This window comes from Ambystoma mexicanum, chromosome 4q, assembly GCF_040938575.1.
Source record: "Ambystoma mexicanum isolate Mex_15411 chromosome 4q, UKY_AmexF1_1, whole genome shotgun sequence".
Taxonomy (NCBI): domain Eukaryota; kingdom Metazoa; phylum Chordata; class Amphibia; order Caudata; family Ambystomatidae; genus Ambystoma; species Ambystoma mexicanum.
In genome coordinates, this window is record NC_090928.1 from 154,751,638 (window position 1) to 154,766,187 (window position 14,550).

The following is a 14,550-nucleotide window of genomic DNA, read 5'->3' on the forward strand; positions in this document are numbered from 1 at the left end:
TAGTTAAACTTTGCACCTCACCCCCATTATCACTAATTTTGGGAATTCTTCCTTCAACTCTAACCTGGTCCCAGCCAGTATTAAAGAAGCGTGGGTCACGCCACTATTAAAAAACGCTAGATCGACTGGCCCCTACCAATTATCGTCCCATAACTACTGTCCCCTTCCTTCTTAAAATCATTGACAAACTAGCATATAACGAAATACAAACCCATCTTGAACAAAACAACCTATTAGGGGCTAGACAATCTGGGTTCAGGCCCAACCACAGTACTGAGACGGCCCTTATGGACTTGAAAAGCCAAATAGACACTATCAGAGACACAGGAAAAATGGCCATATTATTGCTGCTGGACTTATCAGGAGCGTTCGACCTTGTAGACCATGACAAACTCTGCGAAACACAAAAAAAGACTTTAATTTATCAAATAACGCCACACTATGGATCAAATCCTTCCTAGCTGAACGAACATCCAGAGTCGCCATTGGAAAAGAGGCTTCTGATCCCAAAGCGGTCCCCATAGGAGTTCCCCATGGTTCTTGCCTCTCCCCCACCCTTTACAACGATTATACTACACTTCTATTTTCAGCTCTAGACAAAATGGGTGTCATCTACACAAATTTTGCAGATGACACCTAGATCCTTATCCCCATCATGGGGGACTACACCCAAGATACCCAGACCATCAATAAAGTCTATGCCTTCATTCAAAACTGGATGGCACGGGACAGCCTTTGTCTCAATGATGAGAAAACAGAGGTTCTCATCATAGGCTCACAAAAAAGAATAAGCACCCTCCATCCAGACTACTTACACATCAATATTGACAGAACCCTGATCTCAGTACTCAAGCAAGTCAAATCTCTGGGGGGTATATATAGACGCCAACCTCACCATGAACAAACATATATCAGCCCTCTCTTCATCCACAGCATATACCGCTAAACTCATTGCACTCAGCCGCCAGTTCCTCACTCCCACTAACTGCATCACTCTTGATTACTGCAACGCCCTCCTACTAGGAACCTCCAAAACAAATATCAGTAAAGTTCAACTACTGCAAAATAAAGTCCTGAGAGCGGCTGTAGGCAAAAAGAAATCAGACCAAATCTCAAACATTAGGCGAGAAAATCATTGGCTGCCTATCAAAGCCAGAATCATTTTCAAAACACTATGTGATGTACATAAATGCATGTTGAATAAAGCACCCAGCTACCTCAACAACACCATCAAGAAACAAATCACCTGCAGGACCCTCAGATCAAATAATTTGGCTCTACTGGAAATACCGCAATATAAATATAGCAGAGAAGGAGGTAGCAGTTTCAGAGTCCTCACCGCGACTCACTGGAATGCACTTCCACTTAGTATTAAAAATGAGGATGCTTTCTTAGGCTTCAAGAAAAGCCCTGGAAACCTGGTTGTTCAATAAATACTGATGCCTACTAATCTCAAACAACTGGGGCACTAGAGTGTCCTCAACCTGTTCAGCTGTAACTTTAAATGAGGGTCCAATCGTCTTTATGTATGTCGAAGCTGCCTACCATGTCTGTAACTCGAATCACTAATGAAAATGCTATCACGGTTTCCATTTATTTGTAACATTGTATAAGAAGTCTTATAAGCTGTCTGTAACCTCCCCTTGATACCTTCGGGTCTGGGTGTGTAACAAATGTAATAAATAAATAAAATAAATAAAATAAATAAATATTCAAAAAGGGCAGTAGGCACAATACAAGGAATTAATGCCCTATTGCCCTTCTGGATGTTATAGGGAAAATGTTTGGGTCCTTACTGTTGAGTCACTTGTGAGCGTGGTTTACGAAGGCTGGTAGGAACGATACCTTCCAAACAGGGTTTTTAGGGCTTTGGAACCAATGTACATATTTTCATTCTAAATCTGTTAAAATGAAGATGTGTGGTAGGAAAGGTAAAAATACACCTGGCCTTTGTAGACCTGGTCCAAGCGTTTAATTTTGTCAATAGGACGAGGCTGTGTGGAAATTGGTCATGTGGAATGGCCCAGAAGATTTATTGGTGCCACTAAAAGCACTTCATACAGTGACTAGCATGAGATTTAGATTGAACACAGCACATTTGTTATCGGAAAACAGGTATTTTCGGGAGGGCTGAAGCAGGGTTGTCTCCTAACACCTGAGCTCTTTAACCTTTTCATATCTGACCTTGGAGACGCATTAACCAAACAAAATGTTTCCCGCCACATCTGGCAGGAAAGGCGGTCAGTTGGCTGTTGTACGCAGACGATTTGGTCGTCATGGACGAAACCGCCATTGGCCTGCAGCGTCAATTGGTAAAACTGGATGAGTATGTTTAGGAAAATTGCCTTGTCAAAAACATACAAAAAAACAAATATGAATTCTTCAGTTGAGCCTTCAAAGGATTAGACTAGAGCATCTTTTGTATGGCATCTCAGGACAGATCAGATCGAGCAGGTTGTGGTATTTAGATAGTTGGGAATCTCCATTAATACTGGTAGAGTTGAGGACCACAGCAAAAAAATTATAAGAAATAAAGCTAAAATGTTTGCAGGTCAGGCTAAAATATTGGATAAGAAATTCTGTTGATTCTCCTTTTTGCCACTATTGAAATTCTATAAATCAAAATTACTGCGGTACTGACATATGAATCAGAATCCTTGCTGTTCTTGCCAGAATCGGTGTGGCCTGCTCTAGAAGGTATCTTTTGGAAGAGGGTTTGAGGTATGCAGAGGTCAATACGAATCCAGATGTCACAACGTGAACTAGGGCTCATGTCCTTAAAAGCAATGGTCCAATGGAAAATGCTGGCTTTGTTCAGGAAATGTGCGGTTGTAGATTTGCCCCCAAATCTACTGATTTTGAAAACTGTAACGGACCTTGGCAGGGAAAATGCAATGAAGAAGGAACTGGGAAAGATCTGCAGAGAATTGTTGAATAAGGTATGTGTACCAGAGAATGACTTGATCACAAACCGTAACATGGTTAAACTGAAAGTTCGGAAACTAGATTGAATTAGCACTTTAGAGAAAGCAAACAGGTTCTAACTGTTTTATCATTTGAAATGGGAGGTAAGGGCCTATGGCTGAGTCCTTAAATATTTGAGTAAGTTCCCGAATAACTATTACAGAAATCAGTTTATGAGATTGAATGTACTCCCTCCTAAAGAGTTAATATCTAGTAGCAAAGTAATGGGATGAAGGACACCAGGTGTAGATATTGTAACAAAGGCGGAGAGGTGGAAACTCTGTATCATATCCTGCTGTTTCACGCAGGTTTAACCGACATAAGAACCAGGCATTTTAAAACCTTTTCAGAAAACATTGATACTGTAACGCTCGATGAATGGTGGGTTATTCTTATAAGTGGAGAACTAAAGGTACTGGTTTTAGCTACTGTGGCATTTTAAAGATTGTATTTTTATAGGAAGTAGAACGCTGTTGTTATAATTTTGGTCATTATATTGGGATAGACGTTTTTATGGTGTACACATGGATTGTCTTAAGTTGTGCTGTTGATGAAATTAAATGCTAAAAGGTTTGTCATAAACCAAATGCAATAAAAAAAAAGTCATCAAAATGCTAAGTATGGCACTGAATGCCAACTAAATTCAAATACGCATTCTGACACTCACTAGACGCAGCTTGCATGTTTGCATTTATGGCCCAGTGTGGTGGATGATCCACCATCCCCAGCTTCCCACCACAAAAGATGGCTTTTAAATAACTGTCAGGTGCCCTGGTAGATGGTATACGGCACACCAGTGGCAGGATATATGATATGATATGATATGGCATTTGTAACGCGCCTATACACAAGTGTTTCGAGGCGCAACGAGGCAGAGGGGGGAACAAGGGGAGACAGACAACGATCCTACTAGGCCAGGTATTATTCAGATCGCGCAAGTGCAAGGGTAGAGGGGACTGGGAAAAGTGCAAGGGGGAAGGGGAGAGGGGGAAAAATGCTGTACATGGTTAGTAGAATACAAGATAAATAATAGGGCCAGCTGGTGGCAAGTGCAAGGAAAGTGCAGTACATAGTTAGTAGAATACAAGATAAATAATAGGGCCAGCTGGTGGCAAGTGCAAGGTAAGTGCCGGGAGAAAGGGCTGTAGGATACAGAGACAGTCCCGTAGTGCAGGTAGGCAGTGCAGGGAAGAGTGGTTGGGCCAAGGACCGAGATCGGTGAGTGGCCCAGTAGCAGATTCAGTGCAGGTTCAGTGATTTTAGCAGGGGAGAGAGGGAGAGAAAGCGGAGGCAAAGAGGAAGGTTTTGAGGTGCTTCCGGAACCGGAGATGGTTCTCCTCAAGTTTCAGGGAGGCAGGAAGGCTGTTCCAGAGAGAGGCCCTTGCTGCGGAGAGAGATCTACCCCCAGCTCGTTGCTTGGAGAAGCGGCTGACCCTGAGGTAGTTGGAGGTGGATGAGCGAAGAGCTCGAGAAGGAAGATATTTCGGAAGAGAGAGTTGAAGGTATTTTGGCCCAAGGCCCCAGAAGGCCTTGTGGACAATGCAGAGGGTTTTGAACTTAATCCTCGCAGCCACTGGGAGCCAGTGTAGTGATTTCAGTCCTGGAGAGATACGGTCCCTGGGCTTGAGGCCAAGGACAAGTCTCGCAGTCCTGTTCTGGATGAGTTGCAAAGGGCGGAGAATAGAGGCAGGAAGATTTAGATAGAGGCTGTTACAGTAGTCCAGCTTCGAGAGAACCAGGGCTCTGGAGACAGTGAGCTTCTGGGGGAAGGAGAGGAAAGGAAGGATACCTCTGAGGACGTGTAGCTGGTAGTGTGACTTCTTAGAGACGTCAGATATGTGAGGAGAGAAAGAGAGTGTGGAGTCGAAGATGACCCCAAGGTTTTTTGCCTTGCAGGTAGGCGCAGGAAGAGGGCCAAGGGAGGCCGGCCAGAGAGCTGCAGGGAAGGAGGGAGTGGGTGTGCCGGTAAGTAGAATCTCAGTCTTACTGGCATTAAGGTAGAGGTCGTTGGCGGCACACCATTCCTGGATAGCAGAGAGACAGTCAGAGATGAGGGAAGGAGAAGAGGAGGCCGAGGGTAGCCTGAAAATGAGCTGGGTATCATCTGCGTAGCACTGAAAGTTGGGACAGAGAGCGGCGATGCGGTGAGCAAGAAGAGCCAGATACTGGTTGAACAGCCAGGGGGAGAGGTTAGATCCCTGGGGGACACCACAGGTAGAGAAAAAGATGTCAGAGAGGAAGGAACCCAGTTGTACCTGGGAGGGTCGATTGGAGAGGAAGGAGGTCAGCCACGCCAGAGCCTGACCAGTGATACCCAGGTTATCACGGAGACGGTTGAGCAGGATGGTGTGGTTGACAGTGTCAAAGGCAGAAGAGAGGTCGAGCAAAATGAGAACACAAGGGGTGTTAGAGTCAAGGTTAGAGAGCAGGTCCTCACGGATGTTCAGGAGAGCAGTTTCCGTGCTTCTGGCAGCTCTGAAGCCTGACTGATGGTCATGAAGACTACCAACAGATTCAGCATGGAGATTAAGCTGGGAGATGGCCAGTTTCTCCAGGAGCTTGCCCAGGAAGGGAGTGATAGAGATTGGGTGATAGTTAGCTGGGAAGGAGGGGTTGGAAGAGGGTTTCTTAAGAAGGGGGTGCACAAGGGAGTGCTTGAGGGGGGATGGGAAGACTCCAGAGGCGAACGAGTGATTGCAGAAGTCAGCCAGGGTAGGGGCCAGGGAGTCGATGTGGTTCTTGATAGTTTTGGAGGAACAGGGGTGGACCTGTTTTGACAAGACTTTCATAGATCAGACTTGTATCGAAACCTCGTCAGCAGAAAAAAGGGGAAAGGCAGAAAAGGAGGGAGGAGGGGTGGATGCAGAAGGGCCAGAGGGAGAGCAGGGAATAGAGGGGGGGAGGTGATAGGAGGAGAGTGAGGACAGGATGTCCTGAGTTTTTTAAATGAAGTGAGAGGCCAGTGCAGTGCAGAGGGCCTGGGAGGGGACAGGAGAGGTGGAGACTGCAGCAGGGTTGGCCAGCTCCTTGCAGATTTTAAAGAGTTCGGCCAAATTGTTTGATGTCGCAGAGATGCGGGCTTGGATAAGGGCTCTCTTCTTAGTGAGAACGGAGAGCCGGTATTGCCTTTGGAGCAGGCGGCAGGCCAGTTTGTCAGAGGATGAACATGAAGCACGCCATTTCCTCTCTGTCACCCTGCACTTGCGTTTAAGGGTGACGAGATCTGAGTCATACCAGGAGTTACATTTGGCTTTGGGCTTCAGGCAGATCCTCATGACAGGGGCAAGGATATCAAGGGTATCAGATATAGCAGAGTGGAGAGTGGAGAGGGCTGTGTCAGGGTGGGAGTCAGCCGAAGGGGGAGGAGGGGACGAGAAGGTGGTAGCAAAAGCCTCAACTGACACGCGCTTCATGGGTCGGATGACAGCGAAGGTGGGTGGCAGTGATGAGGGTGGCTTTGCCTGTGGGGTAGGGAGGGTGAGGTGGGAGGATAGGAGAAAGTGATCACTCCAGGAGAGAGGAGTGGAGAGAGGGACAGAGAGGGGAAGGTCAGAAGAGATCAGAGCATCAAGAGTGTGCCCTGCAGAATGGGTCGGCCCAGACGGGAGAATAGAGAGTGAGAGAGAGTCGCAGAGGTCGCGAAAGAGACCAGTGGGGGGACTGGAGGCATCAAGGTGGATATTGAAGTCTCCAAGAAAGAGGAGTTGAGAGGTTGAGGCCAGGATTGAGGAGGAGAGGTCAGCCCACTCAGAGAGGAAGGCGGAAATTTGACCAGGTGACCGATAGATAGTAGCCACGGTAAGGGAATGGCTAGGAGAGAGAGAGAGTCGGCAGACAAGGCATTCAAAGGAGGAGTAGGTCTGCGTAGGAGTGACAGTGGCAGGAATCCACTCAGGGAATATAAGGGCCACACCCCGCCCCAGCACGGTTTGGCCTGGGCAAGGAGAGGATCTTGTAACCATCAGGTAGGAGTGTGTCAAAGCTGGTGACAGAGCTGGCAGTGAACCATGTCTCAGTGAGGCTGAGGATGTCAAGGTCCAGTTCCTCAAGAAGGCGACAGATATCAGAGGAATGTTTGACGGCAGAGCGAGAGTTGAGAGTGGCAATGTGGAGAAGATTGCCATCCTTGAAGGACTTCCGGGGAGGGGTAAAGATCAGAGGTACGCCCTGTGGAGGTGAAGAAGAAGGAGCCAGAGAGAAGGCAGGGTGAGAGGGTGGAGGCAAGGTAGCCGAGGAAAGGGAAGAGGGGACAGCAGGAGAGGAAAGGAAGTTGATGAGGCGCGGGAAGCGTCTATCAAAGAGGTGGAGGTTGGCCTGGACCAAGACAGTCCCATTAGTGTAGACATTAATGATGGACTTAGAGGAGCGGAAGGGGGCCAAGAGGACATCCCAACGGGTGCCACCATTAATGGGAGAAGAGGAGAAGGGAGAGAGCACAGAGACCATATGAAGGGTCCATTGGTCAGGGGAAGGCACGAAAAAGAGGATGTCAGTAAGAGTTTCCTTGGAAGAGGCACCGGTGTAGGTGTAAGCGATAGGGAAGCCTGGGTTGGAGACCAGGATATCCTTTTTAAACTTTTTCATACCAGATTTAGTGAGGAGAGTAGGGTAGTCGATTGAGAAGCAGTTAGAGAAGATAGGAGAGATAGAGAGCACCATGGAATAAGGAGGGAGTGGGGGGGGGCAGAGGAGAGCAAGCGGACAGGAATGAAGCGGCAAGCCCTAGTTTACCACAATTACAGAGCAACAGTAACAGTAAATACGAATTAGGTACCCAGTGTAGAGGCCACCTAAGATTGAGAGTCCTGCGAGGGAAGAGAAAGCCCTAGTTGACCAATTACAGAGCAACAGTAACAGTAACAGTAAATACGAATTAGGTACCCAGTGTAGAGGCCACCTAAGTTTGAGAGTCCTGCAAGGGAAGAAAAAGCCCTAGTTGACCAATTACAGAGCAACAGTAGCAGTAACAGTAAATACGAATTAGGTACCCAGTGTAGAGGCCACCTAAGTTTGAGAGTCCTGCGAGGGAAGAAAAAGCCCTAGTTGACCAATTACAGAGCAACAGTAACAGTAACAGTAAATACGAATTAGATACCCAGTGTAGAGGCCACCTAAGTTTGAGAGTCCTGCGTGGGAAGAAAAAGCCCTAGTTGACCAATTACAGAGCAACAGTAACAGTAGGAGATTACACAATCATATTCTTTATGCGTTGATTGAAAGTTCTTCTTGTTTCATAGCAAGATCACACAGGGATTCATGTGCCCAAAGAAAACATCAAGGACATGTTACTCCCGGTTCTTGCACATGCGCAGTTAGGGTAGTTTTAGAGTGAAACTATTTTCTAATCAGTAGTGAATGGAAGTCAGCCGTTTTTGTTGCTAGGAAGCAGTCAGAAACCGAGGCGGATGATCAAGATTGGCAAAGCCGGCTTTGCTCCTTGACCTAATCCAATGGTAAGGAAGCTCTTGCTATGCAAATGTCTGGTCTCACCAAGCACATTTATCAGAGTCTTGGGGAAGCTTTTGTGCAAGGTGCCTCCAAAAGGTTATTTCAAGTAAAGAGGGGACACTCCTTTTCTGTCCTCTTGCCAAGGGGTGCTTAACATCATGCAATGTCTCCGTTAAATGGAACCACCTGTGTGAAACAACGGATGAGGATTTTTCTTTTATTTCCTTAGATTGCTATAATCCGGGGAATACTGCTGAATTACCAGGAAATTGTGACTTTATCAGAACATCTGAACAGCTATCAACAGCAGCTAACAGAGCCAGGCATATCATGGCGCTAGTAGGAACACCCAATGTTGGAAGAGGATACTTCTGATAAAGGCATGCCTTTGGTTGAATACCCAATGGAGACAGATAGGATAGGAGGTACAATGTTTGATCCAAATGATTTGATTTACCTAGATTGCACCAAATGGGGCTAGTTAACAAACAAAGGCATTCATGCCCAGGTTAATTTGAGGTCTAAACCAGAAAATGTAACTTGAAAGGAGTGATTTGAAGTTACACCCTGCAGGTTTCCTCAGCAACCTATTTGTTGTGAAAAAGAAGGACAAGACTTACAGACCAGTCATAAACCGAATAGAAATGAGAGGCTGTTTTGTTAATTGAAACTTCAAGATGGAATGAATAGGTTCACTAAGAGATGTGCTGAGACTAGGAGTTTAGTAGGTTCATCACAATCTCATGGTGAGATACTTCACTGGAGCTATTGTCTCTCCACAAAGGCATTAGTTGCGATTCTGTAGGAATTCAATTCATCCCCATCATGTCACTGCTTTTCTAAAGGCAAGGGTGGTGAGCATTTGTATTCATTTGGGTGACATTCTTATGATGGGCAAGGAACTTTTCCAAGGCTCATAACACATTAATATGATAGTCAGCTTACTACAGGATCTGGGAGCTATTATCAGTGGGGACAAGGTGGTCCACATACTTTCCCAGACATTTAAAACATGTTAAATTAACCATGTATTCACTCACACTCTCCTCTTTGAAGATCTGTCTTATGAAGAAGGCATTTCGGAGGGCTGATCTCTCCCAGGTATTACTCCTGGGTGGACTAGTCAGAATGATCATCAATGCATGTCTCTCTTCTACATAGCACTTCAGCATCAGAAGCTTAGATGCCTTTGAAAGGAGATGTTTTACAATCATTGTATTCCATGGTCCAGGGAGGTAGCAACAGACATCCGATTTACTCAATCTTTTGGAGTCCTGAAATGGAGAGGCTATTTTCATTTGACTTCCAGGTCTATTATTAAGGTCCAATGCCATCAGATCAGGGTGAGGCACTAAATACTTATCATTATTTACTGGAGGACAATGGTCTACAGAGGAAGGGTCAGGGCATAGCAATTGTTAGGAGGCGCTGGCAGGCTCCTTTATGTTTTGGTGTATCATCAAACTTTTATCTTCAAGATTAAAAATTGCTTCCACGTGGAGAGTATGATGGTGGTGGTAGCATCAATTACCTGGCAAGCACAAGATTAAATGCTCTGACAGATTCAGCAAAAGGTTTGGCGAGCGGCTTCCAAGGTCACACACTGAAAGAAGATGCTGAGTCCCTTCAAGGTTCTTGCAATAAAGTGCAGACTAGAGTCCCTGCCACCACAAGGATGCAAGCGATTGGCAACTCATAGAGGACGTTTCCTATCTGGGTGGCCTGGGGGCACTTGGGTCCTTTTAAAATCCACCCTGTTGCCTACCAATGTGATGCTCAACCTTTCATGCTTTTCAGTTAGTGCCCAGACTCAGAGGCAGCACCAGCGTCCTATCAGAGTCATGCTGAACAGTTTTTGGAGGCCAATGCTCCTCTGATATGTCACTTCTCCCATCAATGCTGAAGAGCAACAATGGAGTTATCCATGTATTTCCATTACTAGGGAAGCTGAAGCTTAGGGCAAGGTACTAGTCAAGGATAAATGACATCTCCTTGGAGTCAACAGTATGTTTCCTCAAGGCCTCATGGGTCCCGGGTACCTTCAGGGCCCACAATTCTTTACAGGCTTCCTGCGAAAGCTGGTATTTGCAAAGGAATTTCTATCACTTTTCTCCAGATTGGGCCCAGGTGGTCACATTTATTAGCAGATATATCAGACGCGTTTTCTTCTCAGAAGACCAATTGTTATAGGTCCGGTGTCTCCCACATGCATGCTCGTGTTGCTGGTGTCCCAGTTGGCGAACACCCGCTGGGGGATCATGCACTCGAGGACACTCACATACACAAACCTCCTGACCCCAAATGTTCATATCTATGGTACTTTAACCAAGGTCGGTCCCTATGGACTGGCCGAACAGTATGGCACTAACCCTACCGTCACTTTGAGCAAAACTTGACACGTTACTGCTACTCCTCTCCGTCATTTGGATTTTAAATGTAATGACTCTCGACTTAAAAGAACATACCCTTTCTGTCTCTTTTTTTCTCTTTATCCATCTAAGCATGGAAAACAAATTCAAGATTAGATGTGCTGCATTTCTAGATTACCCAAAGGTTTGTGCTGGAAGATGCCTCTAATGTTACGCAGCTGGAACTAGGAATTTAATGATGCCTCCATCTCAACTTTCATTTTCATGGGAAATAAACATACAAGGCAGTTTCGGCCCCTTCCATGGGACATGTACCCAGCGAGGTAGATGCAGAACTATTCAGAGCTCATTCGGCAAGAGGGGCATTGGCATCCAATGCCTTTTGGGCATGCACTCCCTCTGAGTATACACTTAGATCAGCTAATGGGTTTCATGATAACAGATGTTGTTGTTTGTATTGCAAGTCTATAGTGCAGGCTTTGTCTGTTGTTGTTAGAAAGCTTTAAATGTTCATAAAGGAGCCTTCATGCTGTGCCATAGAATATCGATTGCCCCTAGTCATGATGACTGACAGTCAGAACTTTGTTAACACCCACAGGGGTGACTACTATCTCCCCTTCATCACTCTACTACCCCAGTTCCTTGTCAGTTCCTGTTGTCACTGCGGACAGGTTCTCCACTCTTTACTGAAAGGGGGCTACCTAGATCATGATACCTCTTAGACAGCTTGGGTGTGTGATCCTGTAGACTGGTTAGAAAGGCTGCATTTGCAGGAAGCTGAAAAGAGAGGCCTTTGGTGGCGGAACATATTATTATTACACTGTTGGGAGCCCTCTGATTGGTGGAGCCACAGTGGTCCATTATGCTTTAGTACAGGGTTGTCCACCTCCAGGCCTTGAGGTCCGGAAACCGGTCTGATTAGTTTAGTGGGTGAGAAATGTTGTTTGCTGCTGAAACAAAAACATAATAATAATAAAGCAAGGGAAGAGATTGCCTAATACTTGTCTCAATGGGCCTAAATCACAGAGCGTTTTCCAATGGGGTTTTGCCATTATAAAACGCTTCTGTGAAATAGGCCTTATGTCTGTTAATAAAACCCTGACTCTCTGTCATCATAATAAGTAGTCATCCATTTTCTTGTATCAGGGTGTTAGGGAAGCTCACCTCCTGACCATTAATCTCCATCTTCAATCATTCCAGTCCTGGAGGAGTTGAGAGGCCTCACATAGCTTTTTTTGGACAGCTACTCAATGCTGGTTGTTTGCTGAGGTGCACTGTATATGCATAATAATATAAGGACGGCAGCATGCACTGTGCAGCCTCGAGGCGCAGGCGATTAGTGTGGCTTCACACCCCCACATTACATTACATATAGATTGAGCTGTCTATACATTGCAATTCCTGACATCACCAATTGCTGAGCCGTGAAAACATGGCCATTTATCCGTCTCACGTGACTCCCGCGCCACTGATGTAAATAAGTGCAATTTCGACCTTTTGGATGTTTCAAATCAATTTGTTTGATGGAGATGAGGTCACGTGGCCATGGAACATAATGTGGTGGCGCCTGAAAAACGACGAGCTATTCATTTTGCGTTTGGTTAAAATGTATTCAAGATTTTAAAATGGATTGGCTGCTCACTGAAGCAAGACATGTTTACTTCCAACATGCATCCGAGTAAAATCAATTTTAGATGAAAGGAGAACCGGATGAAATCGGATTCTGCATTCCTCTCACGCGTTCTACTATAAATACCAGCAATTTGAATTGTTTCATGTGATTTGGGCTGCACGCCTAGCCCTCCACATAATCTCTCAATGAGCCCCACAGGTTCACCGCTGCTCCCCCTGAAAAAACAATATTTTAGTGGTGTTTTTTTTTTTTTTTTTTTTTTTGCTTAATCACTACATTTTGAGCAAGGCGTGTGTGCTTTCATCCGAACGCATTACTCGCCTAGTCGCTTATCTTTTTAGCTGTAAATGGACTGAAATCTATAAAGTCCTCCAAGGCTGAATAATTGATATGGTGGCTTCATGCAGATATGCACGTAACCTCCCCGGGAGGGAGGGTTTGCATCAGTAAAGGAAAGCGGGCAGCACGATGGGGTAGAGGAGTACTAGGGTAGTAACAGACACGCAAGGCGGCATGACCTAAAACGATGTCTAAAATCCCCAAATCCCTTTTGTAGTTCACATTATTTTAAAAGAGGATAAGAATAAAGTAAGGTGTGGTACAATACATACATACCATCTCACTAAAGTTACATTTTCAAATAAATAAGGTTCAGCAGCACTTTGCAAGAGCGTTAGCAGTTCATAAAACAATATTGTAAATCAAAAGAAAACATTATGAAACCAGGAGAAGTGGTACTAGTGGTAATTATGAATACCAAAAAGTAGCGCACAATTCCTCCTTTAAAAGTTAGTACTCAATGACCACTCACTGGGTGTCAATCTCTACCAGGCCGTAAACCAATCAATGCAGGTTAAATGCTGATTTTGAGCACTGTCGGATTTTCAATGTGTGCGAGGACACAGTGGGGGAAACAGAAGAAACGTCATCACCATGCATTCCGCCTTTGCCGACCAAACTCACATGGTTTTCTGCGAGCATGACATTTTCACGACACCGATGCCGGTAATCCCCTTACCGCCCTACTACTAGGTCCCTTAGCGGGTCCCTTCACTAACGCCTGGTTTTACAAGGCGTTATGGAAGGGACCCGCTAAGGGACTTCAGAGCTAATATTGCGGTACCGTTATTAGCATCTACCCCAGTCCCCCTGAGCCCTATGGGGGCTCAAATGGGAATGGGGAATGGTTCCCGGAATGAGGACTTACCGGGTCCTCCAAGGTCGGAATGACCCGGTAAGTCCCTATTCCGGGAACACGGACCCGGAATGCGGTAAGGGGGTAGCCATGGCACTAATAGCGCCATGGCTACCGCCTACCGTGTAATGAGGGCCACTGTCTTCCTATCGAATCTGCCTGTTGCTGCATCTGGCGTAAATGGGAGACAGCATTTACACTTTTTGTTTGTTCAAGGCAGTTCAGAAACAAGGTGTAAGGGTGTTTTTGCTTGTTTTATACCTATTTCTGCACTCCGTTTTGCAAATGATTACAATTTCAAGGTGATAACTCAGCTGCACCTAAGTGCAAAGGCTAGTTGTTCCCTCCATGCCATTACTATTTGTTTAAAAAGTGACCTCCTGGGAGTCTGAGCCTTAAGTGCACTCAGAGGTGCAAGGGGACCCTAGTGGTTGGTATCCTGGTGTTACAACTAGGAGCAATAACGTCTGGTATGTTAAGAGAAAGTGTAACCTATGCATTTCCTCGTGTGAAAAGTAGAATTGGTATGAAATAGCCTGTGGAGAAAAACACTTGTAGGTCTGGATGTTATGCCTGACAACATTTAGGGGTGGGGGGGGGCATTGCTTTTGGGAATCAAATATACCAGAAGAGTCTAGTTATACATACCAAAGTACCAAGTACAGGACAAGTACTGTTTGCTGTTGCTGCCTCGTCTTTCTTGGATTCTTGGATTCTGTTTGACTGTGCACAGAATCGCCAAACGACTTTGTTACGTCCTGGAGGACGTCCTTCAAGGGTGCACCAGTGTGCCTGACCCAAAGGTCTTTCCTGTTGTGGAGGCCACGCCCCCTTTATCGTGTCACGCCCTGCAGCCTGCGTCCTCAAGTACTGGTCGCCTCGCGCACCTGCGCCGCGCACCAAGTACAGGACAAGTACTGTTTGCTGTTGCTGCCTCGTCT